The sequence below is a fragment of the Sciurus vulgaris genome, assembly GCF_902686455.1.
Source record: "Sciurus vulgaris genome assembly, chromosome: 1".
NCBI classification, from domain to species: domain Eukaryota; kingdom Metazoa; phylum Chordata; class Mammalia; order Rodentia; family Sciuridae; genus Sciurus; species Sciurus vulgaris.
In genome coordinates, this window is record NC_136461.1 from 52489346 (window position 1) to 52516938 (window position 27593).

The 27593-nt window shown below is 42.7% G+C and overlaps 1 protein-coding gene and 1 pseudogene across 3 annotated transcripts in view; one reads left to right on the forward strand and one right to left on the reverse strand.

Annotated features, from left to right (window-relative positions):
- Window positions 1-27593, forward strand: part of ROR1 (receptor tyrosine kinase like orphan receptor 1) — a 415961-nt gene that overhangs the window by 197190 nt on the left and 191178 nt on the right. The gene's annotated exons all lie outside the window — the stretch shown is intronic.
- LOC306658786 (large ribosomal subunit protein eL32-like) lies at window positions 24506-25690 on the reverse strand (annotated as a pseudogene). Its single transcript has one exon. The product of its transcript is annotated as a large ribosomal subunit protein eL32-like (transcript).

A 27593-nucleotide genomic window follows, 5' to 3' on the forward strand; every position in this document is an offset into this window, starting at 1 on the left:
TCAACCCTGGATCTGTCACTGAGAAGGTGAAGTACAAGGTCCCGGGGAAAGGAATGAGCGTGGTGTGTTCTAAGAACTTAAAATAAAGAGAATGGTGCAGAAAGAGCTAAGCTCAAGGTAGTGTACGGTGCTAAATGTATTCATTCCTTGGTTCATTTCTTTATTCCTTCCACATTGACATAGAACATTGCTATTGTCACAGGAGAATGGGGAGCTAAAGCTCCAGCTTCAGTTCCTGTGTCCTGATGAAAGAACATTCAATGTCAGATGTGATGCAAGCAAGAGAATTTTATTATGAGTGAAAGTGAAGTAAGACTCAAGCAAAAAAAACTCTCTCTCAGTACATTTCTGAGCAGAGAATGACGACGGAGACAATGCTGTTTCCAAACTTATTGCTGTCTGATGTTCACCAGGAGAACTGGCTTCCACCTTCTTCAGTTTTCTTCATTCAGCTGTTTAACCCCTTCTTCACATCAGGTGGGAGAGGTTTTGACCCTTATTGGCCCTTTATGGAACTGTCAGGGTGGACAACCTATTTAGGGGTCTTCACCTACAAGTTAATCCTATGTTAATGCGGATGCTGGGCTCAATGATATGGCGAACTTCATCTTCATGCGCCTGTGCTCTTAATGAATTTCCCTTCTGAAATACACTGAGAAACCTATGGCCATAAATCCTAACTTTACAATGGCCCCAGGAGACCCTGTCGGGAGCTGGCCCCACTGAAATTTCCTTTTTGACCTATTTCTTAATTGGCTCCCTTTGTTTCCACCTGTTTATTCTCAGGGTTAGTATACCTGTGGTTTTTCTACCATTGACTTGATTGTTCATTAAAAGCAATTCAAAGAAATTCTGTGACCCTGCTATGTTATTGGTTTACATTTCAGTGTTCATTATTAACTACTATTTAACACTGAAAAAAAACGAAGTCCCTGTCCTAATCAGTCTCCCCTTCTTTATACACGTGTAAAGCGCCAGGTGGCAATGTGAAAAGTGAAGTCGCTGAGTCGGGTGAGGGTGTGCTGTTTCATTAGGGTGGACTCGGAAGGCCTCCACCTTGAGAACTGAGATCCAGAGGAGGCGGAACCTTGCAGGTCTGGAGGAAGAGCACTCCCGGTAGTGGAAAGCAGGACTGGGTCATGGAGGACCTTGGTGAGGAATTTGGATTTTCTTCTGAAAGCAGTGGGCAGCCTTTGGAAATCCAGTGCCCTAGGGATCTGGGGAAAGAGAGCATGGGGGAGCAGGGGCCTCAGAACTGACTATAGTGGGGCCTGGAAGGATCCCATGGAGTAGGCAGAGCATATCACAGAAAGAAGGACACACAGGGGACACTGCAGGAGGCCAGGCCTGGAGCAATGAGGGAGACCCACCGAAGGGCCAGTTGACAGGAGAGGGCTGCCTAGAGCCAGAGACTAGGAGAGACTGGAAGAGGGCGGGAATGAGGCTGCAATGGCCAGTCTGCCTGAATCAAGGAGAGACTTGAAGCCAGGCCAGGGGAATTTGATATTTATAAATGTGAATTGCTGGGTACCACGCATAGAAGAGCGGTGACTTCAAAATTTTCTGCGAGTTTAAAATATCTAGGAGCATTTTGGAATAGTTCTGGTGGGAGGTAGGGGTAAGAGCAGAGGACATGGGACAAGCAGGCACAGTGGGTGAGGGTCACAGTGGAGAAGTTTGGCAGACAGAAGGACCTGAGAAGAGGGCAGAACCCCAGGGGCCAGCCAGTGTAAGTGAAACTAAGTTCACATGTCTGAAGGGGTTTACAGATATTAACTTTACTTTTTTTTTTTTTTAATTGGGAAGAAGCTTTTAAAGAAAAAAATCCTCTTAACTAAAAGGAACTAATCCTTTTGGGGAGTTTACTAATGTGGGCATAAATTTTTCCTTGGCCTTTTTTTTTTTTTTTAATTCCTTATTCCCTCAGATAATCTTATCTCAATTTTGAATCAGAAGTCTTATTTATAGCTTTTCTGAAGAGAATTATTTCAAAGGGGGCAGATTCTTTGCCCTTTGGACTTATTTTCTTTTTTAAAAACAGATAAGTCATCCCTCCTTTTTCTTGGGAGAGACAGTTAAAATATTAATTTAAAAACAATGATTGTGAGTTGAAAGGAAATATAAATCAAGGTAGGAGAAATAAATTAAGCTGCTTCCTGTTTTGTGTTTTTTTTTTTTTTTTTCTTTTCTTTTCTTTTTTTCCATTTTCCTCTTTTGAAGGGGAACAAAAGATGCCCAGCTTCTGTGTTTCCCTCAGGACTGGAAGGGAGAGCACAGTTTCCATCTCTAACAGACCTGGAGTGGAGGGAGAGTCGGGGTCTCTCCTCATCATTATTTACCCTCCTCTCCCTCCTTCCACAGGGCTGATTTTGGCGACTTGGCCTTCAAGGCTCTGTGACAAGCCTGACACATGCACTGTTAATAATTAGAGTGAGTGCTGCCTGCGGGCCCACTGTCTGCATGGCATCATGTTATGGGCTTCCCTGCTTCTTCACAGCAGCCTCAGTTTTCACTGTTAGCTTCAGTCCAACCATAAGGAGACAGGCTCAGGGGCCCTCCCAGCTAGAAGGCAGCTGAGCCTGGGTTCGGAGGCCATGTGGTGATGCAGCCTGTGAGTTTAGCCCGTAGCCATCTCTACCAAGATCAGCCTGCAGAGTTCTTGTATGGGAAGAGAAGGCACCAGGGCAGCCCCAGCACACTCTGCAGCCTCATCCTGCCCTACAGGCCTGACCTGTCACTGTGACTTCTGCTAATTCTGATGGTCCACTCCTGCCAACTATCCTTGAGCTCTTGTAGCCTGGAGCTGCTCGCACACTGGACCTTAGGAAAGGGCATGATTCCAGATGCTACCTGCCCACGGCAGGTCCTATGATGACTCCTTCTGTGTCACTCTGGTAGGGTGGCTAGTTCTCCTCTGCTCATCCAATCTGTCTAGAAAAGCATCACCCATGCTTGGGAGGCCAGGGAGCCACTGATCTGCAGAGCTCATCCCTTAGGAAGCTGGAGAGAAAAGTGGATATAGCCAGGGGCCCCAAGAGCAACAGCCCCAATTCCCATCTAGAACCCACAACTCTAATTCATACTGCTGTTGAGGAATTAGCACAGTTAAGTTCTTGACATAGTACCTCTCATACAGTCAACATCCAGTAGACGCTGGCTATCACCTATGTTCAGATGGCTCTAAGGTAGTGCCCAAATGCACCCCATTACCTCAGCTCCCACTCCTTCAGGAAATCTGAGTCATTCTGTGTCACTGTCATTTATTTATTTTGTGGCTTGCTCATGAAAATCCTGATGCCTTTTGAAAAATTCTTGTGGAACCAAGAAATACATTTTTAAAACTTACTTTCAAATATTTTCAACAAATAGATAGTTGTAGCAGAATTTGAACCTGATTAAAGAATACAAAGTAAGAAGCAAGTCTTCTTCCCTTTCTTCCTCTAGTCTCTTTCTTCTTAGTTTCATTTCTTAAAAGGCAAAATGGTTACTTGAATATCTTTCTAAATCTTAAAAAGAACAATTCATGCAAATGTAATGGAGCTGAAAGCACAATCTCTGGGATGTAGTAGGAAAATGTAACCTCTTTTTTATTAGTTCAGTAGTCTTTCTCAGCTCTACCTCCTGGTAATTGGGGTGGCCAGTGGAAGTGGGTGAGAGACCTGGACTCAGGCCCTGATCTCTGGACTTTTGACATTCTCTGCTCTGACTTGGCAGGGGTCACCATGGGCCCCTGTCTATTAAAGAAGTTGGTGGCTGGTTAACTAGTAGGCACTTCTCCAAAGGAAACCCTTGCCCAGATTATAGGCAATGACAAGTGTGGCTCACGTCTGCTGCCACCATTGGCTCCTTCTGCATCTTCCTGAGTCAAAACAGGTGTGGAGGGCCCTCCTGCAGCCTAAGTATTCTCAACTGCCAGTATTATTATGTTGTCATTTTATGTCACAGGAGGACCTTTGGGTAGGGAAGTCCCTCCTCCCCTAGGGGTTCCTAGTGAAGTTTGGCTCTGCTTGGCTTTTGCTTTCTCCTTTGCACATATAATTCTGACCCCGCTCACCTTTCTGGAAGTTGGGCCCATTATGAGGGATGCAGATCTACGATGCTGACAAGCATATCTTTTCTCCGCCTTATATTTCCCCAAAGGTGATGACATTCTGTAACACCTTCGCATCTTATTTTCCTCCTGCCCTTTTCCCTGCACCTTCCCCAAGAAATGGCTGCCAGGAGTTGTTATGGTTTAGATATGAGGTGTCCCCCAAAAGTTCATGTGTGAGACAATGCAAGGAAGTTTAGAGATGAAATGATTGGGTTATGAGAACTTTAACCCAATCAGTGCATGAATCCACTGATATGGATTAACTGGAGGGTCACTGAAGGCAGGTGGGGAGTGGCTGGAGGAGGTAGGTCACCAGGGGCGTGCTTTTGGGGCTTATATTTTGTCCCTGGTGAGTGGACCTCTCTCTGCTTCCTGTTGTCATGTCCTACCTGCTCTCCTCTATCAAGCCTCCTGCCATGATGTTCTGCCTCAGCTTGGGCCCAGAGCATTGGAGTTAGCTGTCTACAGACCGAGAACTCTGAAACTGTGAGCCCAAATTTTCCTCCTCTAATTGTTGGTGTCAGGTATTTTAGTCAGGGGAATGAAAAAGCTGCCTAAAACAGAAGGCAATGGAAAGCACATTGGTGCATATCTTTAAAACATCCATGTCTGTTGGTCTGGCCAGTCTTTTTTCTAGCTGTGCCTCTGCATAGTGTTTTGCAGCTTGCTTTTTCACTGATCTCCAACCCTTCCTCACCTTTCCGTTGCAATGCTTTCCAGAGCACCTCAACCCTTCCAACGCTGTATCGAATTCTGTTGTAGAGCTATATCAAATTTTATTTATTCACTTTCTTATTGATTGACATAGATTATTTATGGTTACGCAAGTATGACTGAAAAACACTTTCTGCTCCCTGCCCATATTTTCTTTCTTTTGCAAATTCCTTCGCTTGTCACCTAGCTTACAAGCAACAGTATGCCAGTTAAGAACTTCTTCCTTGTAAGTCTTCCAGCTGCTGTCCATTCCTCCCTTATGCTTGTAATCTTTTGCTTGACAATTTTGTCAGCAGAAGCACAAGGGTATGGTTTCAGGGGAGGGAGCAGCACCAATAGCAGGAGAATGTTCAAATCATATTTTTTTCTCTAAGTGCATATTCTGTGTCCTAAGGGAGAAAACACATTTAATGTGTGACCTTTATTCTTCTTTCCCAAGAGGCACTAGGATGAACCTGAATGTTGTATTATTTAAGATTTTATTCCTTGGATTTGTAGTGGTACCAGGTGGCAATCCATGGCTCCTGGGTAGATCTGTGAAATCACTGGAATCCTCCTGTCTTTCTTTTCCATCTACATTCACAGCACGTAGTTTTCATCCTCAGGATTATAAACATGGCTGCTGGAGCTTCCCATCACACCAGTGTTCCAGGCAGGGAAACGTAGAGGGTGAAAGGATGAATGGGACACATGTCAGCTCTCTGTTTGCCTTTTTCAGGAGCTCAAACAACATGCCACATAACACTTGCGTTTACAGCTCATTGTCCAGAAGTTGTCACATAGCTTGGCTGTCCCTAGGCCCAGTACTGCCTTGAATAAAACTGCGGTTTGGTTAGTAAGGAATAAAGGAAGTGTTGATACTGGGTAGGCAGTTAGCAGTCTGTCACAAGTGATTTGACCCCTAGTTTGAGTTTTACTACATGCTCACTATGGAATGTGCTTGCTGCTCACAGTAGACACGTGATGTGGCTTCAGGTTATCTGTTGACCTCCCCCATCATCTGGGTTTCTGCCTCAGGATCTTGTCCTAAACTGTTGCTTCCCAAACGAGCAGGGAACTTGGTGCAGCATTTGACCATGTAGAAACATGCCGGGTTCAAAATTACCTTTGCCCACCCTCGCCTTCAAAATTTACCTGTTCTGTGTACCGTCTTCTCTGGGCAGTTAGGCAGCCCGTCTCTGCTGAATCCATACTAGCAAAGGAGCTGGGAATCACTAACTTGCATTCTGGCCCTGCCTCCTCTTGTACTGCTTACTCCTTCGAGGTCTACACTCCTACTGTGCCGAATCCCCTTTTGTGGACTCACTGCGTCCTTTAATAAGTCTGGACACTTGCACAACAGCCCCATCTGCCTGGAGTGTCCCCCTCATTTCCTCACCTCCTTCACAGACCTATCCCCAGCATACTGTCCTCATTTTCAATGACCCTGCTCAAGCATCAGCTTGCATAGGAAACCTTTCCTAATGTCAAAGCATTACTATCTTCTCCTGAGCTCACAAAGGCACCCTAGTGCACTGCTTGACAGCATTTATCCCACTGGGTCATCAGTGTTAATGTATGAACCTATCTTCCCCCACTAGGTCCTGAGCTCTTGGAGAATAGGACAGTGAATTTACCATGCAACATTTTCCATCTAAAACAAACGATGTTACTGTTTGTTGAATGAATGAATGAATGACAACTTCAGTACTTGGATTCAGAGGGAGTAAGAAGGAATTTCCTTACTAGGGAGATCTTTTGGGGATGGGAGCCTTTTACCCAGTCATGGGGTGGGAGTATCTCCTTCCTCATCAAAGCATAAAGCATGCCAAGAATGGCTGCTAAATTAAGCCGCCCAATAGCAGCTCTGTGGTCAAGACTGTCAAGGGAGAAAGTCTTGGTTTATGCAGCTGAACGGACTCAGGAGACACCATCAGCCACTTGAATAAAATGCTGGGCTTTCTATAATGGTTTATTTTTGAGTAGGAAAAGGTCCTTGGCGCTAATCCTGTTTGAATCCTGGAGCTCTGTTGAGCAGAAAGATGAGCCGGAGACCTCAAGTTACATTTGTTGTTGAAGTTTGACCAGACACTTGGTGTATGTGTGTGTCATGCATGACTTTGCTTAAGTAATTAACATTCCTGTCCAGGCTCCTTAAAAGGGTCTTGTGTTATAGAGCCCCTCAGAAGGCTGGTTTAAACCTTTGAACTCCCAGCCTTTCCATTCATGGTCAATTGCTGATATGCTTAAGTTTCATTTTTCTAAAAAATACAAAAAGGATTAGATTTTGTCTAAGAAATGTTTATTATTCAGAGAACCAACCTTGGAAAGAAAGGTGATTTCAAAATGAACAGAGTTAGGGTAGAAGTGATGTTAGAGAATATTTTGGGGGAGGAATGTCTAAAAATATTTTTTAAGCTAAGAAAAGAGAGGAGTAAAACAAACATGCCAGCACCTTTCAGATTTTCAGGGTCCGTCATGAGGATGAGCAATCTGATGAACTGGAGGATTGAACCAGCCTTTTCTTTTCCTTTTAACCTTTCTACTTTCTTTTTGTCTTTCTTTTACCCTTCTCCTTTGACCCTTCCTTCCTCCTTTCTTTCCTTCCTTCTTCATTCCTTCTTTCCCTTTAATGTCTGTTCAGTACCTTTAAAATATACCTGGGTATGAGCAGAAGATAGATCTAACTTGTTAACAGAGGTCCTCTGGTATAAATGTATGAAGGAATGAACGTTATTGCAACATACCAAGAACTGAGAAGATAGAGATGAAAGACAGAATCCAGAAAAGTGACAGGCAGGTCACTGCATTGTGGAGACATGAGTACATGGATGGGGACGTGTTCACACGAGCTGCTAAGGAAGCTGGAGAGGATGGTTATCTACCCAGAACTGTGGAATGGGTGGGGTGTTCAGAAAAGCCTCTGTGGAGTTGGTGATTATTCAACTGCATCTCAAAAATGATCAAGGTCAACCAGAGGAGGGGTGGAAAGAATGCCTTGGACAGGACAAAGCTTGGGCAAAGGCCTGGAGGCAAGAGCATCATGATACAGGCCGTGAATCCAAACCCTGTTCTGCCTATGGAAAAGCCTGAGGCAGGAGTGATGGTAGGAGAGGTCAGTGGGGTCATAGTGTGCATAGTAAATTAGAGAAAGCAGGTTCTATCTGGATGGACAGGACACCTTCAGAAATTTTGAGGGGAGGGCAGCACTGGGGATTGAACCCAGGAGCGCTTAACCACTAGGCCACCTCTCCAGTCCTTTTTTTGTATTTTATTTAGAGACAGGGTCTCACTGAGTTGTTAGGGTCTCACTAAGTTGTTGAGGCTGACTTTGAACTTGGGATCCTTCTGCCTCAGCCTCCAGAGTTGCTGAGATTACAGGCATGCACCAGCATATCTGCCCACCTGGATACATTTTAAGCAGGTGGTGACTCTAGCTGTGTGAAGGAGGCCTTCCAGGGGAAATAGAAAACCTGGAAACTATTCAGGCAAAATGACTCATAAGACCCTATGAAGGCTAAGACTTGGATATTAACGGTAGAGATTGAGTTTAAGAAATATTAGGACTTGGTGCTTGTTCAATTTAGTCAACTAGATAGAAGGTGGTTCTTTGTGTACTAGACAGTGGGTTTGTCAAGAAGAGATGCCATGTGTTATTTTTACATCCTAAATGCTTAGATCAGTATCTGGTACCTTATAGTTTAATTTTAGTAATGTTTAATAAATATCTAGTATTTATAGTAGCTTACATATATTTGTCAGAGTGTTACTTGCCTCTTAATACCCATTTTTCTTTTAGAAAAATAACTTTGATTTGAAGCTAAGTACATTGCTTTCCAGCCAAATAAACTACATTTCCCAGGATTCTTTACAGAGCAGTGGTATGATCACATGACTGAGTCCTAGCTAATGAGATCCGAGTATGAGCGTTCATTGGAACTTCAAGAAAGTCTTTTAAATGAAAGGAGAGAGTACCTCCACCCCTCTGCTCTCCTTTTCCTCCTGTCTGCTGTCTGGAATGAAGGTGCAGTACTTTTAGTGCCAGTTTCCATTTTTCTGGGGATGGTAGAGAGGACAGTAGAAGAAATCTGTCTCTCCTGACTCTGAAGCCACCATTACTGGTCCTAGATTCATTTGAGCAAGAAACATACTCTATTTAAGCTACTTATTTAAATTTCCTGGCTATGTGTAGCTGAGTCTAGTCCTGACTGGAGCACTTACAAAGTGTTTTCATATACCTAATCTCTTTTGATCTTAACAGCAACCTGTAAGACCTCATGATCATCTTTATTTGACAGGTGAGGAAACTTGAGACTCAGAGGCAGCATTTGATTTCCTTAAGGTCAGATAGCCAACCAAGACTTGTGACAGAGCTCAGTACTCTTCTATAGTATCACACAAGTAAGTGCTCAGCAACTGCTTATTAAACTGAGTTGAACTGAACTGGACCATCTTTATATACCCATGCTGGGGTGGGCTTCAGAATAGGAGTGGAATGTCTTGTTGGCTTCCCTGGGAAAATGTAGTTAGTCCTGTGATGCTTATGTCTGTACTGGCTTTTTATTTCATGACATTATTCCCTAAACAGTATAGTACAACAACTATTTGCATAGCATTTACATTTGCATTAGGAAGTATAACTAGTTAGAGGTGATTTAACGTATAAGAGAATATGCATAGGTTATTTGCAAATGCTTTGTGGTTTTATATAAGGGACTTAAGTATCTACAGGTTTTAGTATCCACAAAGGGTCTTGGAACCTATCCCCATGGACACTGAAGAGCGATGTAAACACTGTCCTAGCAGTCTGAATTCAACAAATTCTTCCTACCCTTTCTTTATCAAATATTTATGAAAATCTTATTGTGTGTCTAGTGCTATGCCAGAAGTGGGAGAAATGAAAGTGAACCACATTATTTCCCCTTAAAGTTGATCTCTGAGGGTTCTGAAGGAAGGGTTCTTTCCCTTCCTATTTCTGAGATAATAGAATTGGTTGGACGAGTCAAAGAAAGCCCATGTCCTTGGCAGTGGGGCCCTTTGCTTGCATACCCAAATGGTGTAATTAGTAAATGTGGTCTGATTTAGGTTGTGATTCTTGGTTTCTGAATGTGGACTGACACATTTCATCTACTGTGTCTGAGCACCTGGCTACAGTAGCAATAGAGGCATGAAGCTTTGGCAACTTTTTGAAATTGAGGATGAGTTTCTAAGCTGAGCCTAAAGAGGCTCAGCAGTTAAAAATCTAGGAAAGGAGTTCATTAGGGGTTTACCTGGGTGTTAACTTTCTCCATGGCCTTATGACCTAACAGGTTCCCAGCCTGAGAGGCAGGGATTGAAGCAACGGGTACCACAGAGGCTTTGGCATCAGACCAGTCTGGATTCTAACTCCACCTCTCCTTCTAGCTGCATAACATTGGTCTGGTCACTACACCTCTCTAAGCAGGCTTTAAAGGGAGGGTATGAACCATTACTGATAGGAACCCCTCCTAGGATTGTTAGGAGGGTTAAAGCAGAGAATAGAAAGTTCTAGTATTAATTACTGATACTGTTCATTGGGCCCTTTTAAATAGCCATATACTTTACATACCTATTTCATCCTAACAGTTCCACAAAGTATTAGTATTTTACAGAAGAAGAAACTGAGTTTGAAGTTAAGAAACTTGCCCGAAGTTAACACAGCAGGTAAATGACAGGTCCTGGGCTCAAATCCAGCTTTGTATGATTCCAGAGCTCTCCACTAAACCTCCCTCCTTTGGTAATTTCAGATGCATCTACTTAGGCTCCATCCCACTGAGCTGGACAGCAGGCAGTCCACCTGGCTCTGTGGCACTCACTCGCTCATGCCAAGAGTGGCTGGTTGTCACGGATGGTGTTGTCACTGCAAGCTTCAGTAATAATGTTCCCGTGGCTAACTTTTCCCCAGACATTACATTTGTTTAGGAAAACACCCAACTTGTAAACCTATCACAGCAACCTGCCCACAATTTACAAGATTTTCTTTAAAGAAAGAAAAATCAAACCTAGAGTTTTTGAAAACCCATAAAGGCGATAGAAGGACTCTTTTCTGTGGGAGTTTCTGAGCATTAGTAGTGTTTGGAGAGATTATTTATTCTATTATGTAGCTATCCCCTGGTTCTGTGTCACCTTAGAGTTCTACTTCCTGGGTTTATGGGCAAGATTGGTGGCAAGTAAAGCAAAGGGTCCCTTTTAGGAAACTATTAGTTGATAAAATAATAAATTAAGCTTGAGGAGATCTTGAAGTAAACCTGAGAGGCAGGGATTGAAGCAATGGGTACCACAGAGGCTTTGGATTCTAGCTCCACCTCTCCTTCCAGCTGTGTGACATTGGGCCAGTCACTAAACCTCTCTAAGCTGTCTTTAAAGGTGGGGTATGAACCATTACTGATAGGAACCCCTCCTAGGATTGTTAGGAGAGTTAAATCCCAGGTTGCAGCTTGAGGGCCTGACACAGCAAACACTGAATACCTGTCACTCATGAGCCTTATCGTTCTGATCTTCATGCTCTATCATGTAATGGCTTGGATGTGGTTAAAACCAGTTAGCTGCTTTGGAAGTTGTCAAACAGGTAGACAGGCGTAAAATACTGAGGTGAAGGGAGATGCTGCTGTGTTGATTCAGTTAACCAGAACTGTCAGAGCAATGGCCGGAATCCCCTTCATTGACCGTCAGCTGTGCGTGTCAAGGGATGCCCCTGGTCTCCTGCGTGCAGCCCTCTGGCTGCAGGGCACACCCCAACTTGGCGTGTTGACATAGTCACCACCGTGACTTTTAATGAGAACAATCTGTTCTACTCTGAAGTGTTTGATTTTTGCACAGGGATAAATAGATGCCAAGGTCTGTATAGTTTCCTGCTGGTAATCTAGTATGAAAGGTATGGTCTAGCTGAAGTCTTCAAAAAGTCTGAGACGAGTTTTTAGATCAGAAGAAAAGAAAGAAAGGTTGAAAGAGCTTCTTGTGGGGGTTGTGCCAGATCCTATACGCAATTCTCATTCATGCCACAAAGTGACAGTTCTGTTCCATCTCAAGCAAGCAGTCCTAATTTAGTGTCTGGGTTTTCTGTTGTCATTATTATTTGTCTTTTTTATAATGAGTTGTTTTTTCCTGTTTGCTTGGCTGCCTCTGGAAACCTCCCAGATGAGAAGTAAAATACTGTTTTAGGTTAGTCAACCTTGAGTTTCCATTTTGATGGAAGGAATTGGCATCGCATATGGTGGGACTTCTTAATTGGAAAATGACCAAGCATTGCACCCGTTGGTGGGTAAAGTTCTTACCTCAGATTAGCTTCTGTGCTGGAGGATGTCTCTCTCTGGGAGGTTTTGCTTGTTTTATGATGACCTTTGGTTTTCCTACTTTATGGGATCAACATTTTCTTTTGATTGACTGGATTCTCTAAAATTCTATGAAATGTAGTTATTTGGCTTCATCAGGTTTGGAGTTTTCTGAAATTAGATCCTGAGGGAACTTGTTGCAATTTAGGAGAAGTTTGACTTCAATGCAATCCTCTAAGGGCTTAGAATGATGTCTGGCACATGGTAAACACTCAATAAACTTAGCAATGGTAGCAGTGTTTGGTTCTTACTCCATCATTTTATGAAATCTGGTAGGTAGGTTATTTACATCCTCTATCCAGTTGGGGAATAAATATAAGAAGTTTCCATTCCTTCTTGCAAAATGACATCATAAGAATCCAGGTTGAGGAAAAACAAATTCCGGTGTAAGATTGAAGGTGATTATTAGAGACACTATCATACAAAGGACAATGGATATAGTGCTCTCCTATCTCCTCCATCACCTATCACCCTGGCCCACCTGTTATCTTCACCTGTATATTGCCAGCACTTGATACAGTACCTGGCATGCGGAAGGTGTTCAGTGAGCATTGAACTGACCTAAAGTGACCTGACCTCCTCCTTATTCTCCTATTGATCATTCATGATACTTTATCATCCAACTCAGGGATAAAATCAGTTTTTCCTTCTGTGCCTCAGTTTCCCCATTCATAATCTCGGAGGGCAGTTGGAGTATAGCATTTCCTGAATCCACCTTGCTCTGACGCTTCCAACCCCTGGTGGCCTTTCAGTGCTGTGGACTGGCAGCATGCTATACACAGTATGTGCAAACATTCACGTAAAGATGAAGTATAGTTTTCCACAAGTTTTTTGTCTTGGAAAATGAATTAGGCAGAAATTTGTTTAGGAGTTTCCTCTCAGAACTGCATGAATTCTTCATTATATTTGGTACTCTTTAAGACCTTTTGAAATCGGTAGGAGCGTACCTATCTGTCTCTGTGTATGAGTCTGTGCATACTTCTGCATCTGTTTATAATTTACAGGTAGATGGCAGGATTTTTTTTATGTTGGGTCCAAGAAGGTTAAGTAGTTATATCTAACATAGTAATTTACTTTTAAGAATCTGTTCTAGAGAAATAACCTAGAATGTAGATAACAACTTAAAAAGTTATTAGTAATGATCTTATTTACATTACTAAAAAACTGCATACAAAATAAATGCAATCTCAGCTCCTTAAAAAATTTATTATAAAAGTAGAAGACACATGGGCTGGGGATATAGCTCAGTTGGTAGAGTGCTTGTCTTGCAAGCACAAGGCCCTGGGTTCAATCCCCAGCACCGCAAAAAAAAAAAAAAAAAAAAAAAAAAAGGTAGAAGAAATAATGCCAAATGATGATTATATTTATTTCTGGATTATGGGATTATGAAATATTTTTACTTTCTTAATAACATTTCTGTAAGTATTTTGTAATCAGCATTGTTTTTCTTATGAGAAAACTATTTAAAATTTTAAACCTTACCTAAAATGCAGATATTCCGTTAGTGAACACTAAAACCATCAGGATCAATTTCTTTGCTGCATAGAAAATACCATGCCAAAAAAGAGAGAGACGAGTTGAAGTATTCTGCCCCTGAGTTTATTGTATACACCCACTAGTTTCATGCTTGGCAAGAGGACTTTCTCTGAAAGGTCCTGACTGTGGAATCTGTTGAACTGCCTGGCTAGGATCCATGAACAACGCACAGTGGTTTCAAGCAGACAGAGGTCACTCCGCGAACTGTCCTGCTGATGACCAAGCAATGCAGCTCACAGAATATGGAAGTCTGCAGGAATCCATTCAGCTCAGAGTTTACTGAAAGTGGTGGAGACCCAGGGAATTACAAAATGAATGAATTTAATCTCCCACTAAGTGTTCGTGATGGGATTATTAAACAGAGGCTTCCTTGAAATGCTACCATTGCAGGGTTAGCAGAGAATCTTCCACATCACTTCACTCCCAATCCTGGATTTTCACAACCCACAAGGGTGAGGGGCAGGGAGAAATCCTGTTTAGAACTATCTAGACTGTTATAGCTGTGCCACTTGCTGGTTTTACGGTCTTGGATAATTTACTCATTCACTCAGGAAATATTTACTGAGCTGCTGCTTCTTATATCTGTGCTAACCAATTGTGACACTAGTTTCCCTGAGCAGTTGCTTCTTGCCAGGCTCTGGACCAGGTGCTGGAAATAAAATAACGAACAAGATTCCCCCCTGAAGTTTAATGCCCTTGGGGGCAAGAAGATGCAGACAAGTTATTGTATTCCTTTGCAATCCTGGTCTCTTTGCCTTTCCCTTGAATTCTGTTGGTTCCTTGTGGTCCAGGCCCCTCTTATCACATCCCCAAATCTCACTTAAGAGTGTCAGCCTCCACCATCAGTCCAGGTACTACTTATGGAGCTCTGACTTATGACCTGGGAGCCCAGCCTGGGATGTCCTCCTGTGCTACAGACACATGCATCAGTTGTCAGGGAGATAGCTGCCCTTGGGAGTCCTAACAACCAGCTAAAACCTGGCATGTCATCACCAAAAACTGAGTTTGGTGTCATCAGTCCCCAACCAAAGCAGCCTTTTTTCTGTGTTGCCTGTTTCTGTGGACAATCCTATTGTCCACCTAATATCTGAGTCCCAAATCGCCACTCCTCTATTTCCTCTCCTGCCTGCCACATTAATGAACCATCCGAGTGTGTTATGGTTCACTTTGGTCTCTTCTCTTTATTCTAGTGCCTGCTTCTTTCCTTCAGGTTCCCTGGCCCCAGGCTTGCTCCCTTCTAGTCATTTCTTCACCCTTGGATGGAATGATCTTCCTGAAGTGGAACTGGATCACATCCTCTCTCTCCCTGGCACCTCTGCCTGGCTGCACCTGCTCTCTGAGAAACCTCCTGTCTGCAACCTGGCTCAGCCGACCCTTGGCTCGTTGCCTACCCCCTTTCCTTTAAATCATTAAAACTTCACCCATGCTAAATTACTTTTTTTTTCTTTTTATGTCACGCTCACTTTTTCTTATGACCTTTATATCTTGACACATGCTATTATCTTTGTCTAAATTGTTCTCCCTTACATCCTCCTTCCCCACCTGCCATTTATCTGGATCACTGTATTTCATTCTTTAACTATTGAGTCACATGTCACTTTCTCAGGAAATCTTCCTTGAATCCCTAGGTCTAGATTGGGGAGTCCTATTCCCTGCTCCCCTAGACCCCTATCTCTCCCCATCGCCACAGTTAGGACATTGCCTAGGCTGTTTCCCCTCACCAGAAGACCCACGGGCTCAGTTAGAATCTAGTCCAATAATAGATAAGTGCAGGTACCTAATGAGTATTGATTAAAAAATAATCTTTGTTTCTCTAGATCAGATTGATCTGGAATTAGAGATGAGTTTACAATCATAATTATACAACAGTTGTTTTGTTTTCTTGGTTCTTTATGGGTGAGACTCCTTTTAGGAAGTTCTTCAACCACTCTGGTACACTGACCGCGGGTGTCCACTCCACTCATCTCTAGGCCCTGCCTGGATGTGCCTGAACTTGTTATTTAACCACATCTAAAAAATTACATACCAGAGTAAAAATGAACATAAATGGGGCTGCTGTGCGAGGTTGAGATCCCAAAGGGGTCATGTTTGACTGGGGAGGCCGAGGCAGGAGGATGGCAAGTTTGAGGCGGACTTCAGCAACTTAGGCCCTAAGCAACTTAGTGACAACCTGTCTCAAAAAATAACAAGGGGAGGATGTGGCTCAGTGGTAAAGTGCCACTGGGTTCAATCCCCCGTACTCCCCCAATAAATAAATAAATAAATAAATAAACGGTTGACATTTAACATTTGCTGAGAGTTTCTTAACTGTTTCTAACTGTTTTGCATGAATTAATTTGATCCTCCCAGCAACTTTATGAGGTAAATTTTTTTGGTACTTGAAATTAAACCCAGGAGCTCTCTTCCACTGATTTATACCCTCAGGTCTTTGTATTTTTTATTTTTAGACAGGGTTTCACTAAGTTGCTGAGGTCGGCCCTGAATTTGCCATCCTCCTGGCAAAATTGCCATCCTCCTGTATCAACCTCCTGAGTCGCTGGGATTATAGGTGTGTGCCACCACCCCGGACTTCAGCTTGGGCAGTCTTCCAATTCTAGGGATAGACTTTGCTGCCTCCCTATGTGTGCTTCAAAGAACATTTAACTCTGACCCTCTGTGTTTCTCTGCTTCTGAAAAGCAGAAGTTGTGTCTGTGGCTAATAAGGCATCTGCTATGGTGAGTGTGGGCCTTTCTCCCCAGTTACCCTAGGACCCAACCAATCCAGATGGGGTCAGTCCTTGTCATGAGGCCCTGCCTTCTCTCTGGCATAGGTGGTTGCTTTCCTCATGAGAGGCAGTACAGCACAGTAGTTAAGAAGTAAACTCTGAATTCAGACTATCTGTGTTCAACCCACAACTCTGCCACTTACTAGGTATATTGCTTTGGACAAGTTATTTGACCTTCTGTCTCCCACCTTCCCCATCTATATAATAAGGACAATAATATGACATCGCCCACAGATTTTTATAAGAATTAAAGGAGTTAACATATACAATACAAAACAAAGCTTGACAGAGAATGAGCACTATGTTTGCACTAGTATTTCTATAATTTAAAGTAATCTCATTAATATTTACTCAAGCTAGTATTAGGATGCTTTCATTAGGATTTATACAGGGTGCCTGGACTACTGATCGAGATGTAGAAATCTATTAGTTTTTCTTTCATTTCATTATATGCTGTTTTTTTCTCTTTCTCTGCACACACACACACACACACACACACACACACACACACACACACACACACCCCTCCAGGAAGATAAAAATAAATCATCTGCAAAACCTTACTTGAAAGGCTTTCATAAATCTTGTAAAAGTTGGGCCAAGTTGAAAACTCACTGCTCAGATTAGTTGAAAGCCCTTCTCTGAGAACATTCTTACGGGAGCGCTTCTAAAGGGAGGGCCTGGGAGGTTGGGTCTGGCAGTGTGTGTGGTCACTTTAACCAGGATCTCTATCTACCTGAAGAGTCTGAGGAGGAGGAGAAGCTGGCTCAGCTCAAGGCAAGTTAGCAGTGGTGAAGGCCCTTGTCCTGGGTCCTGCTGGGGCCAGCAGTTGGGAAGCAGTGTTCTGGGTGCTAGTGGCTTCTCAGTCCAGGGACTCACTCCATGCCCCGATCAAACCCACCTGACTGATACATACACTGCCACTCTTACCTTTTCTTCTAGAATTTTCTCACTCTTACCAGTAGGACCTGATCCCATATGTCTCAGACCATGATCAAAGTTCATTCCTTCTCAAAGTTTTTTCTGAGCCTCTCGACTGACTGTATTTCCCTCTTTACACTATATCTATCTCTCATACTTATTTTCATTTTTGTCTTTGATGTACTGATACAGAATTTCCACTCTAGCCTAGGCTCTCAAATACTTATATTTTTCACATTCAGTCTTTCATTTAGCCCTTAAAACAACCTTGTGAGGTATATATTATTCTCATTCTCACTTTACTATTGAGGAACCAAGCAAGGCTCAGAGAGGTTAAATGATTTGCCAAAAGACACAAAGCCAAGTCAAACTCCAAATTTGATGCTTTTCCCCAGGCTCCCGCTTTCAAATCAGGTGTCATGTCTTGCTCAATCTTCTATCTCTCTACAGTGCCTAGCACAGTTTTAGGCTTGAAAATTTCTTTGTTCATTCAGCTTATGTTTATTGAACTGACAAAGCGTTCATTAGGTCTTGTGCACTGGCATTCAAACATAGATTTTGTAGAAGGAAAGACAGTGATGTGGTGGTGGCATTTTATTTTACTTAGTAAAGTAGGTTGCATTGGGTTCACAAACTCAAATGTCCTCAGTAAAGACAGTGGCAATAATGTTAAGGAGGTTGGGTGTTATCCACTGAAGATTGGGGGCGCTCCTGCCAGTGGAAATAATCACGGCTTTTGGAATTATGAGATTTTCAGTTTTTTCAAGAAAATGTGGAAATCCAAACTTATTATGCCATTTTCTTCTAGTCCATGTTGGCAACTACTTTAGTTTTTTAAAAAGATGCAACAGCTAAAGAACATGGGGCTGGTTATTCCCACATGTCACCTTGAGAGCCTGAGTACCCAGCTGACCCCTCAGCCCAGTGTCCATGCTTCCAAGGCATGCTCCTTCTCTCCTGCCTCCTCTTGCTGTAGCAGCTTCTTGCTCCCTGCCTGCGTGACTTGTCTCACTTTCCCTCCCTGCTGTGAGAGGTGGTGACTGTCCTGTCTCCTCCCTAAGCAGAGATCCCTGACACTAGACCTTACTCTCTAATTTAGCTTGTTGTCTTTATTGTGATGAATGAGGGTGAGCAGATGACATGCAGAGATCACTGGGCAGAAGATCAAACGCTCCCCCTGGGCTGCCCAGAGCATATTTATGACTTTGCTGCCTTGGGAAGCTCCATCCATGATAATGTGGTGCCTGCGGAGAGTGAACTTCCACCCCCTGGATACCTCTAAGCAGTCCCAGAGGGAACACAGAGATTCATAAAGGAGAAAGCAGAATCTGTGACAACCTATTTGGAATTTTCTCTTGAGCTTTGCTCTTTGGTGACTACAAATTAATAGCAATACTTGTTTGAAATCTTAATGGAGGTGATTGTGTTATGTGACTATTGTATTGGTGAATCATATGATTCTCCCATATTGGGACATACGGTTAACTTGAAATATGATTTGAAGACCCATCAGCAACTGGCTTGCTGGATGTTTGTTAACAATGTGAATTCCTGATCTTTACCTTTGATCTATGAGCCTGGGGTCTGGGAATGTGCATTTTAATAAGAATCTCAGGACATTCTGGAACATATGAAGATTAGGACCCTGTGATTGATGGTAGTAATGATAATGGTGAACGCAGAGGCCCAATGTGGTCTAGGTGCTGTGTACTTTTTCCTTACACTGCCTGTTTCTCAATGTATGGAATGGATATTACTGTTCTCCATTGAAATATTGGGTGACACATGAGCTTTTTTTTTTTTTTTTCAAAATTTTCAAGTTTTGTATTTAATTTCCATATATAATTTGTGTTTAAGGAACCCACTAAATTCATGATTTTGTGGACTTTATTAAGTAATGAGTAACTTATTTAAATAAAAATAGTGAATCAATTTGGAGGAAAATATTAAGTAAATCATAGTTTTAATAACAAAAACTGTGACAGAAGAATGTGAATAACTGAAGTTTGGGAATCCCCAAGATGAATGGATAAGCTCTGTATTTAACCAGAGGACTTGGACTTAAATCTGGAACTAAATCCTCACTAGCTTTGTGCCCTTGACCTGAGTCTTTCTGAGCCTGAGCTTCTTTCTCAACAAAATGGAAATAATAAAACCAGCTTCAAAGGGCTGTAGTGAAAAGCATATGAGAAAACAAAAGCATACATAATCAGTGGTCAGAAATATTATTGAATATGAATATTACTTGGATCTTCTTAAATATTAATTGAGTATGCATCATTAATGTAGACCTTACCTGGATCTTTCCTACAATAGTGTTAGAAATGTACTCATATTTTCTCATGACTTTTTCACTACATATACTGAATGGTATAAGGGTGAGAATACCGAGAGTCCAAAATTTGGGTTCTAGCTTTAGTTCTGCCTCTGGATATCTGTGTGACCTCCGAATGTGTCAAATTCTGCCTCATTGTGTGTCAGTTTTATAATCTGTAAAGTGGGTTTGCACTAAAAGATCAACAAGGTTTCTCCCAGTACCAGCATTCTATTTGCATCCAAGTTATTCTTATATTATCTATAACAAATGGAGGACTGACAGAGCGCATGCTAAATATCATTTTAGCTCAGAAGGTGATTTGCCAGAACTGCTTTACAGTGGCCCAGTTTAACTGGTGTCATTTTCTCATGTTCCTTTGGAGATAATAATGGCTGGCAGAAAGAGAGGAGAAAGGAAGATATTGGAACAAGGAATCTGGAATCTCCTCAAGCTAGAAATGCCTCCCAAATGCACAAAAGTTGATTATATTTTTGCAGTACTATAGTTTGACAGTACTATGTATCTTGTAAGGGAATCATGCTAGCATTGGACTAGAGAGCATTATGCAATTGAATTGTGCCTATCTATTTCTTCCTGACTTAGAAATAGTAATGGACATAGATTCTTAAAGTGGGAAGCCTTCAGTCTTCAAAAAAAAAAAAAAAAAAAAGAATGAATAGCTAAGATGGCCTACTTATCTGCCAGGATAGCTCTCTGAAATGCACTGTTCTTTTGGGTCAGCTGTCTCCCAGTTAAGCAGTTATGCAGAAATTTTTCTTTCTCATGCCCGGAAGTATAAAACAGAAAAATCATGGGATAGTGAAATTGCTGAACACACACGAAGTGGTGCCACAGCGTCCCCACCCTGTGCCAAAGCAAATTTCTGAGCATTATGTAATTTCTCCCTGGCTGCGCGATCCCATGATCCTGTCTGGGTTGGTGCAGTGTAATCTGCTGCAGCCGCATTCGGTCAGGTTCTTCCTTGTTGGGTGACATCTTGTCAGTATTAGACACTTGTGAGTGGAATCCATGAGAGAGGCTCCCATCTTTCAGCCCAGGCCCAGGGTCCTGCCGTGTTCCAACATTCACAAGAGGGATTACTACAACAGACAGCGTTTCTTGGCCCAAGAGCAAATCACGACTTGTGAGGGTATATTCATTCATTTGGAAAGAATTTTTGATCATTCACTGGGCTAATAACACTGTGGGGAATTTGAAAAAAAGAATGTACTTTATATGGCTCTGAAACCAAAATATATGGTAGAGCTTTTGCCCTCAAGGAATTTGTAGTTCTTCAGAGAGGTAAGACATGCATTTATAAGTTAAATAACAACCCATAGAAAAACCGGACACCCATGCCATGCAGTGGTGCTAGAATTCTCAGAAGGTAACATCCTGAAGTGTGAGTTCTGGTTGAGTGATCTTATCTAATCCTCTTCTGTTGCTGATGAAGAAACTGAAGGAGAGAGAGAGAGAGAGAGAGAGAGAGAGAGAGAGAGAGAGAGAGAGAGAGAGAGAGAGAAAGAGAGAGAGAGAGACAGACAGACAGACAGACAGACAGACAGACAGACAGACTAGCCCAAGGAAACACAGCCAGGAAGAATTTAACTGAACTTTGAGTACATATCTAGTGCCCATTGCAAACTGTCTCTCTATGTGTTTAAACATGAATTTAGTAATTTCAAAAACTGTTAATAAACAGAGGGAGAAAAGTGTCCTATTTTAAAAACCCAAATTCCAGTAGCACTGCAGGAAATGCATGGCACCAGTGAGACATAATTGGACTCAATGAATACAACCCACCTCTCTCTAGCTCAGTGCCCAACAATTGACTATTAGCTGGATATATACTCTTGTTAAACTGTGATACTGTAAAAGCATGAACTTTCTACCATTTGAGAGAAATTTCTAGTGTAAGGACACTGTAGATCCCTGGTTTCTCAGTGTCTTCTTTTTTCATCTTAATTTTGTCATCCATTTGGTTCACTGTTCATTAGCACCTTCAGAGGGGTATAAGAAAAAGAAAATGAAAATAGTAAGTTGACTACCTTTCAGCAGTTCTGAAAAATTGTTCATCTTCACTGAATCTCCTATCAGTAAACTGAACAATAGTACTGACCTCATTGGATTATCCTAAAAACCAAATGTGTTCCTGGGGCTTAGAATAGCACCACACACAGAGCAAGGCCCAGCCTTCTTAAGCTCTTTTCTGCAGGACTTCATCATCTCAGTGTTAGTTAGCCTTGTGTCACTACAACAAAATACCTGAGGCTACTATGTTAATACAGAAAAATGGTTTATTTAGCTCATGGTTTGGGAAGTTCAAGTCCAAACTCAGGTGAGTCCACTTGTTTGGACCTCTCTGAGGGCTCCAGATGGCAATGTCAGGAGTATATGTTGAAGCAAGCAGTCAGTCTCAGGCCAGAAAGTGGAGAAGGACCAAGAAACTGAGGTCCTATAATTCTCTTTGAGGGCATGCCCGCAATGACCTAAGGTCCTCCCACTAGTCTCCATCTCTTAAAAGCCCATAGCACCTTCCCATACTGCCACCCAGAGAACCACGTCTTTAGGAGCCACTTGACTATGCCCAAACCAAAGAAGTCTCTGTCATCATCATCCCTTAACTTAGGCCTGCTTCTGACACACTCCCCTGTGACTGCATAGTTGTGTTATGCATGTCTACGCCAAAATTTTTTCACTTTTTTGGTAGAAAGAAAATATTTATATCTTCTTTTCCGTATATTAGAGTTTTTTTGAAAAATTTTGTATTTTTTCTAGTTATACATGGCAGTAGAGTGCCTTTTGACACATCATACATAGATGGAGTATTACTTCTCTTCTGGTTGTACATGATATAGAGTTCACTGAGCACATAATCATATATGCACATAGGGTCATATCTTAGATTTTATTAAGAGTGTTTAAGTTCAACCTCCCAAGAAACCACCAATTTTGTTGTTGATTGCTCTGCATGTATTTGCATACCAATTAGCACTGGGAGTGCTAACTGCCAATCATCATTTAGGGACATCATCTTACATGAGAACACTGAGGCCTGGAGATCCTATTTATCCATTAATGGTAGATGCACACTATGGATTATTAGTAGCCCGGCTAAGATTAGAAACAAGGACTCTTGGTGGGGGGTACTGGGGATTGAACTCAGGGGTACTAGACCACTGAGCCACCTCCCCAGCCCTATTCTGTATTTTATTTAGAGACAGGATCTCACTGAGTTGCTTAGTGCCTTGCTTTTGCTGAGGCTGAATTTGAACTCATGATCCTCCTGTCTCAGCCTCCCAAGTTGCTGGGTAGAAAGCAGGAATCTTGACTTAATCTTTTATTTTTGCATCCAGGGAGGGAATGAGAAAACTTAAGTCAGTTTATGTCATCTATAGAACACTTGATTAGTTAGATGTTTATTGAATGAGTTTTTCAGGAAATTATTTGCAACCTTTGTCTTCCCGTCCAAGAATTTCCTGTAATAATAAAGTCATGTTGATTAAGATAATGGAATAATAAAGTCATATTAATAAGACCAGTAAGCTCTGTGTAGTAGATAATTTTGGATATAAGAATAATTACACTTTTATTGGGCAGTGACTGTGTGCCAGATCATTTATATACTTTCTGCTGAGTTTAATATGGGCAAAGATCACATTTATTTTCTAGATTATCCTGCCTGTAGTTTCCAAATGTAATAGCTGTCACATGGTAGACACTCCATAAATAATTGTAAAATGTTATAATTTTATTGAAGTATTATGCTTTAGAATACTGAAAGTTGGTATCATCCTATGACCCAAGAATTTCACTTTTGAGTATATCAACCAAAGAAATTCTCATATGGTCTCATAAGGGAGCTGTATATATGTTCCTTACAGCACTGTGGGAGGTAGCTGGGAATTGGAGACAATCTGAATGCCCGGGTGTGTTAGTCAGAGATCTCCAGAGAGACAAAATCAATAGTATATGTAAATGTAGAGAAAAAGATCTATTACAAGGAATTGGCTCACACAGTTATGGAGACTGGCAAGTCTAAAATCTGCAGGGTGGGCTGGCAGGCTGGAGACCAGAGAAGAAGCAATGATGCAGTTCAAGTTGGAAGGCCACCTACTGGCAGGCTTCCCTCTTGCTCTAGGAGGCCAGTCATTTGTTCTAATCAGGTCTTCAACTGATTGGATGAGGACCACCCATATTATAGACAACAGTCTTCTTACTCAAAATCCACCCATTTGAAATGTTAATGTCATCCAAAAACATCCTCACCAAAATATCTGGGCCCTGTGGCCCATCCAAATCGACACATAAAATGAAACATCACACCACTCCTGCAAGATTATCAGTAAAATTTAATAGATAAAGACTTTGGAATACTGTATCAAATGAATGTCCCAAGAGGAAGAAATGGTGTGGTCCGAAGAGTTCAACAGAAGAGAATTTAATGAAGGTACTACTTTTGATGATGGACAAGGTTAAGGAAACAGCAGGAATAGAAAGGGAGCAGTAACTAGACCTGAAGGATAGCGGGTGAGAATGATGTGATCGGAGCCCAGGAGGAGGAGAGATATAAAAAAGGCACATTTTAGTGGAAGCTGTGGCCATGAAGGAATGCACCTGCTGACATAGTCTCAGCAAGGCAGGGAGGGAGGGAAAGGTGGAAAGAGGGATGGTGGCAACATACAAGCTTGATGTCTTGGGCTGGGGAGATAGCTCAGCTGGTAGAGTGCTTGCTTTGCAAGCACAAGGCCCTGAGTTCGATCCCCAGTACTGCAAAAAAAAAAAAAAAAAAAAAAAAAAAAAAAAAAAAAAAAAGCTTGATGTCTCTTGCTTCCCACCCTCAATCTCTTGTTGGTGTTTCCCTTTGTTTAAACACAACCCGCAGCCAGTGGACATGCAGTCTGGGTATGTGTCTGTAGAGATCATCCTCATGGGCACAGAGCTGGACAAAGAATGACTGAAAGGGCAGAGAACAAAAGACCAGTATAAACAGCATGCCGAAGTTAGAAGGAATGAATAAATATACTCCCAACAAGTGCTGGGTAAGAAAAAGGTAAGGAACAGAAAAGATCTAAAGATTTTCCATTTATGAAAATAAACCAGATACACAGACTAGCAATACGCATTTGCAAGAGCATCTGGGAACAAAAACATGCACATCCAGCCCTGTGGAATGACTGCTTGTGTTGGGGGAGGGGAGGGGCATGTGGATTAAAGAGAAAAAATAGAAAAATAAAGCAGGGAGGATTTTCATGAGATGATAATGTGCCATAAAAAGAGGAGCATGATTAGCTCAACTCTCTGTAGCAAAGACCTAACTTAGAAAAAGAAAAGAGGTAGTATGAAGGAGACAGCTAAGGCCGGAGCGCTTTGAGGACGTAGCCACAGGTCATGAGGACGTGGGAGAGCATTGGAGGAAATGCGAGGCCAGGGGACATTCTTCTTTTTTTCATTCTTTTTTTAAAACTTTTTTAACGGTTTTTATGGTTTTATTTAAGCACACAAAAAATGTGCCCATGAACTGTCTATTCGTTTTCTTCGCTGCGCAGCCTAGAGTTGGGATTGGTGACTCTGATGGCTAGTTGGGCTGCTCCTTCCACAATGGCTTTGGGATTCTTGGAGGAAACCTTGTGAGCAATCTCAGCACAGTAAGATTTGCTGCACATGAGCAGCACTTCCAGCTCTTTGATGTTGTGGACCAGGAACTTCCAGAAGCCACTGGGCAGCATGTGCTTTGCCTTCTTGTTGCTTCTATAACCAATGTTGGGCATCAAGATCTGGCCCTTGAATCTTCTCCGCACCCTGTTGTCAATACCTCTGGGTTTCCGCCAGTTGCGCTTAATTTTGACATATCGGTCTGACTGGTGCCCGATGAACTTCTTGGTCCTCTTTTTGACGATTTTGGGCTTCATGAGAGGTCTGAGGGCAGCCATGATGCCGATTACAGATGGCGGCCACCTCCGTAGGCAGCGCCAAGGAAGAGAGAGGAAGCCGGGGGCATTCTTGATGCAGCCTTTCTCCTCAGTTATACTGCCAAGACTCTACCCCATTGACACGTTTGATCCACACTTTGCAGTGAATTTAGGCCTGTGTTTTCATGTTCTTTCCTGGTGAGTGGGGCAGAACTTCGGAAGCTCATGCCCTACTCTCTGAGTTTGAGGACCTTACCTGTGATCAGCCAAAGCTTCTGTAAATGCCATTGTTTGGGGGGCAAGGTAATTGGCAGGTTGGGCCTTGGCAGACGCAGACCTCAGCTCTCAGTCTATTTCCCTCCTGCCATCTGTCATCAGGTGTCTCACTTGCTTCCTGTTAAGCTTAGAAAATGGGGTTGGTTTAGCCAGAGGGGGCTGGAGATGACCTCAGCTGCCTGGCTTTGCCCACAGACACAACCCTCTCTATTACGTGGCTCCTGAGTTAGGTTTTCAGGTGACAGCCTGGATGAGAATCGCCTCACTAAATCAGCAGTGATCAGGGCAGTGGCTTGATTGCTCCAGGAGCACAGGGGAGGTGTGGACTCTGGGAATTAAAGAAAAAATACACATTTGTTTGGATTCCTCTTGCTGCCAGTTGAAAGAAACCTGAATGAATCAGTTTGTTGTAATTAAGAACACTAATAGTACAGGTTGAACATCTCTAACCCAAAAATCTCAGACCCAAAATGCTTCAAAATCCTAAACCTTCTGACCACTGACACAACACCACATGAGGAAGATTCCACACCTGATCTCATGTTGTGTGTCATAGACAAAACGCAGGCACATGGCTGGGGAGGGGATGTATACCTGTAATCCCAGGAACTGGGGAGGCTGAGGCAGGAGGATCTCATGATCCAGGCCAGGCTTGGCAATTTAGTGAGGCCCTGTAGCTCAGTGTTAAAGCACTTCTGGGTTCAATCCCTAGTAAAATAAAAATATTATATAAAACTACTTTTGGGCTGTGTAAGGTATATATGAAGCACCAGTGTGTTTCATGTTTAGAGTTGAGTCCCATTCCCAGGATAACATGGCATATTTAAAATCTGAAATCTGTAATACTTCCGGTCCCATGCCTTTTGGGTAAGGGCTCCTCAACCTGTAGCAGTAATAGTAAAATCTGCTCCCACCACTTTTCTATCTACTCTACATGAGCCTGAAGGTTGAAACACATGATCTCATTTCGTCCTCAAGACCATAGACTGGTAGGTTAAGCAATTCTCTCAGCCAAGACCCAGCAGGATGACGCAGGCCTAGGTCTCCCTGTAGCTGCTGTTCCTCACAGGGCTCTCTGCCCCACTGACAGCAGACTCTGTCCTGAGACAGAGTGGAGGTGTGATAGAAGCCCAGAGAAGGTTGAAGCTTTCCAGGATAAGCCACACTTTAGGAAAGTGCTTGTCTTTGAGGTGGGACTTTCTCGATAGGGTTGTTCTCTCTGCTTTCCTGGAGAGAGAGCCTGTGTGGTCTTCCTCAGTTACGAAAGGAGGGAGTTCACCTAATGATGTGCCCAGGGGATAGATCCTGCGGATCTGACTGACACAAGGCCCTTCACCATATCTTGAGCACCTGGTGTTCTAATCCTTGGACAGAACTGGAGGCTGGCCTGGTGCACTGGGATGGAGAGAGGTCTGCAAGTAAGGTGAAGGCTGGGCCTCGCCTAGAGGGTTAGGTTTCTCCCAGGGAGCAAAACTCTCATGTTGAAATAGGGGCTCCTGGGCTGTCAAGGAGAATCCACAAAAATGTCCCTGCTCTGGTACTTCTTGTCATCCATCTCTTTGGGATCACACATCCTCTTCCTTCCCTTGCAACCTGTGCCCCAAAGTGAAGGAAGCCACTTTGTGATGAGTGCCATGGCACACATGTAATCCCAGCTACTCAGGAGGGTGAGGCAGGACAATTCCTAGTTCAAGGTCAGCCTTGGCAACTTAGTGAGACCCTATTTCAAAC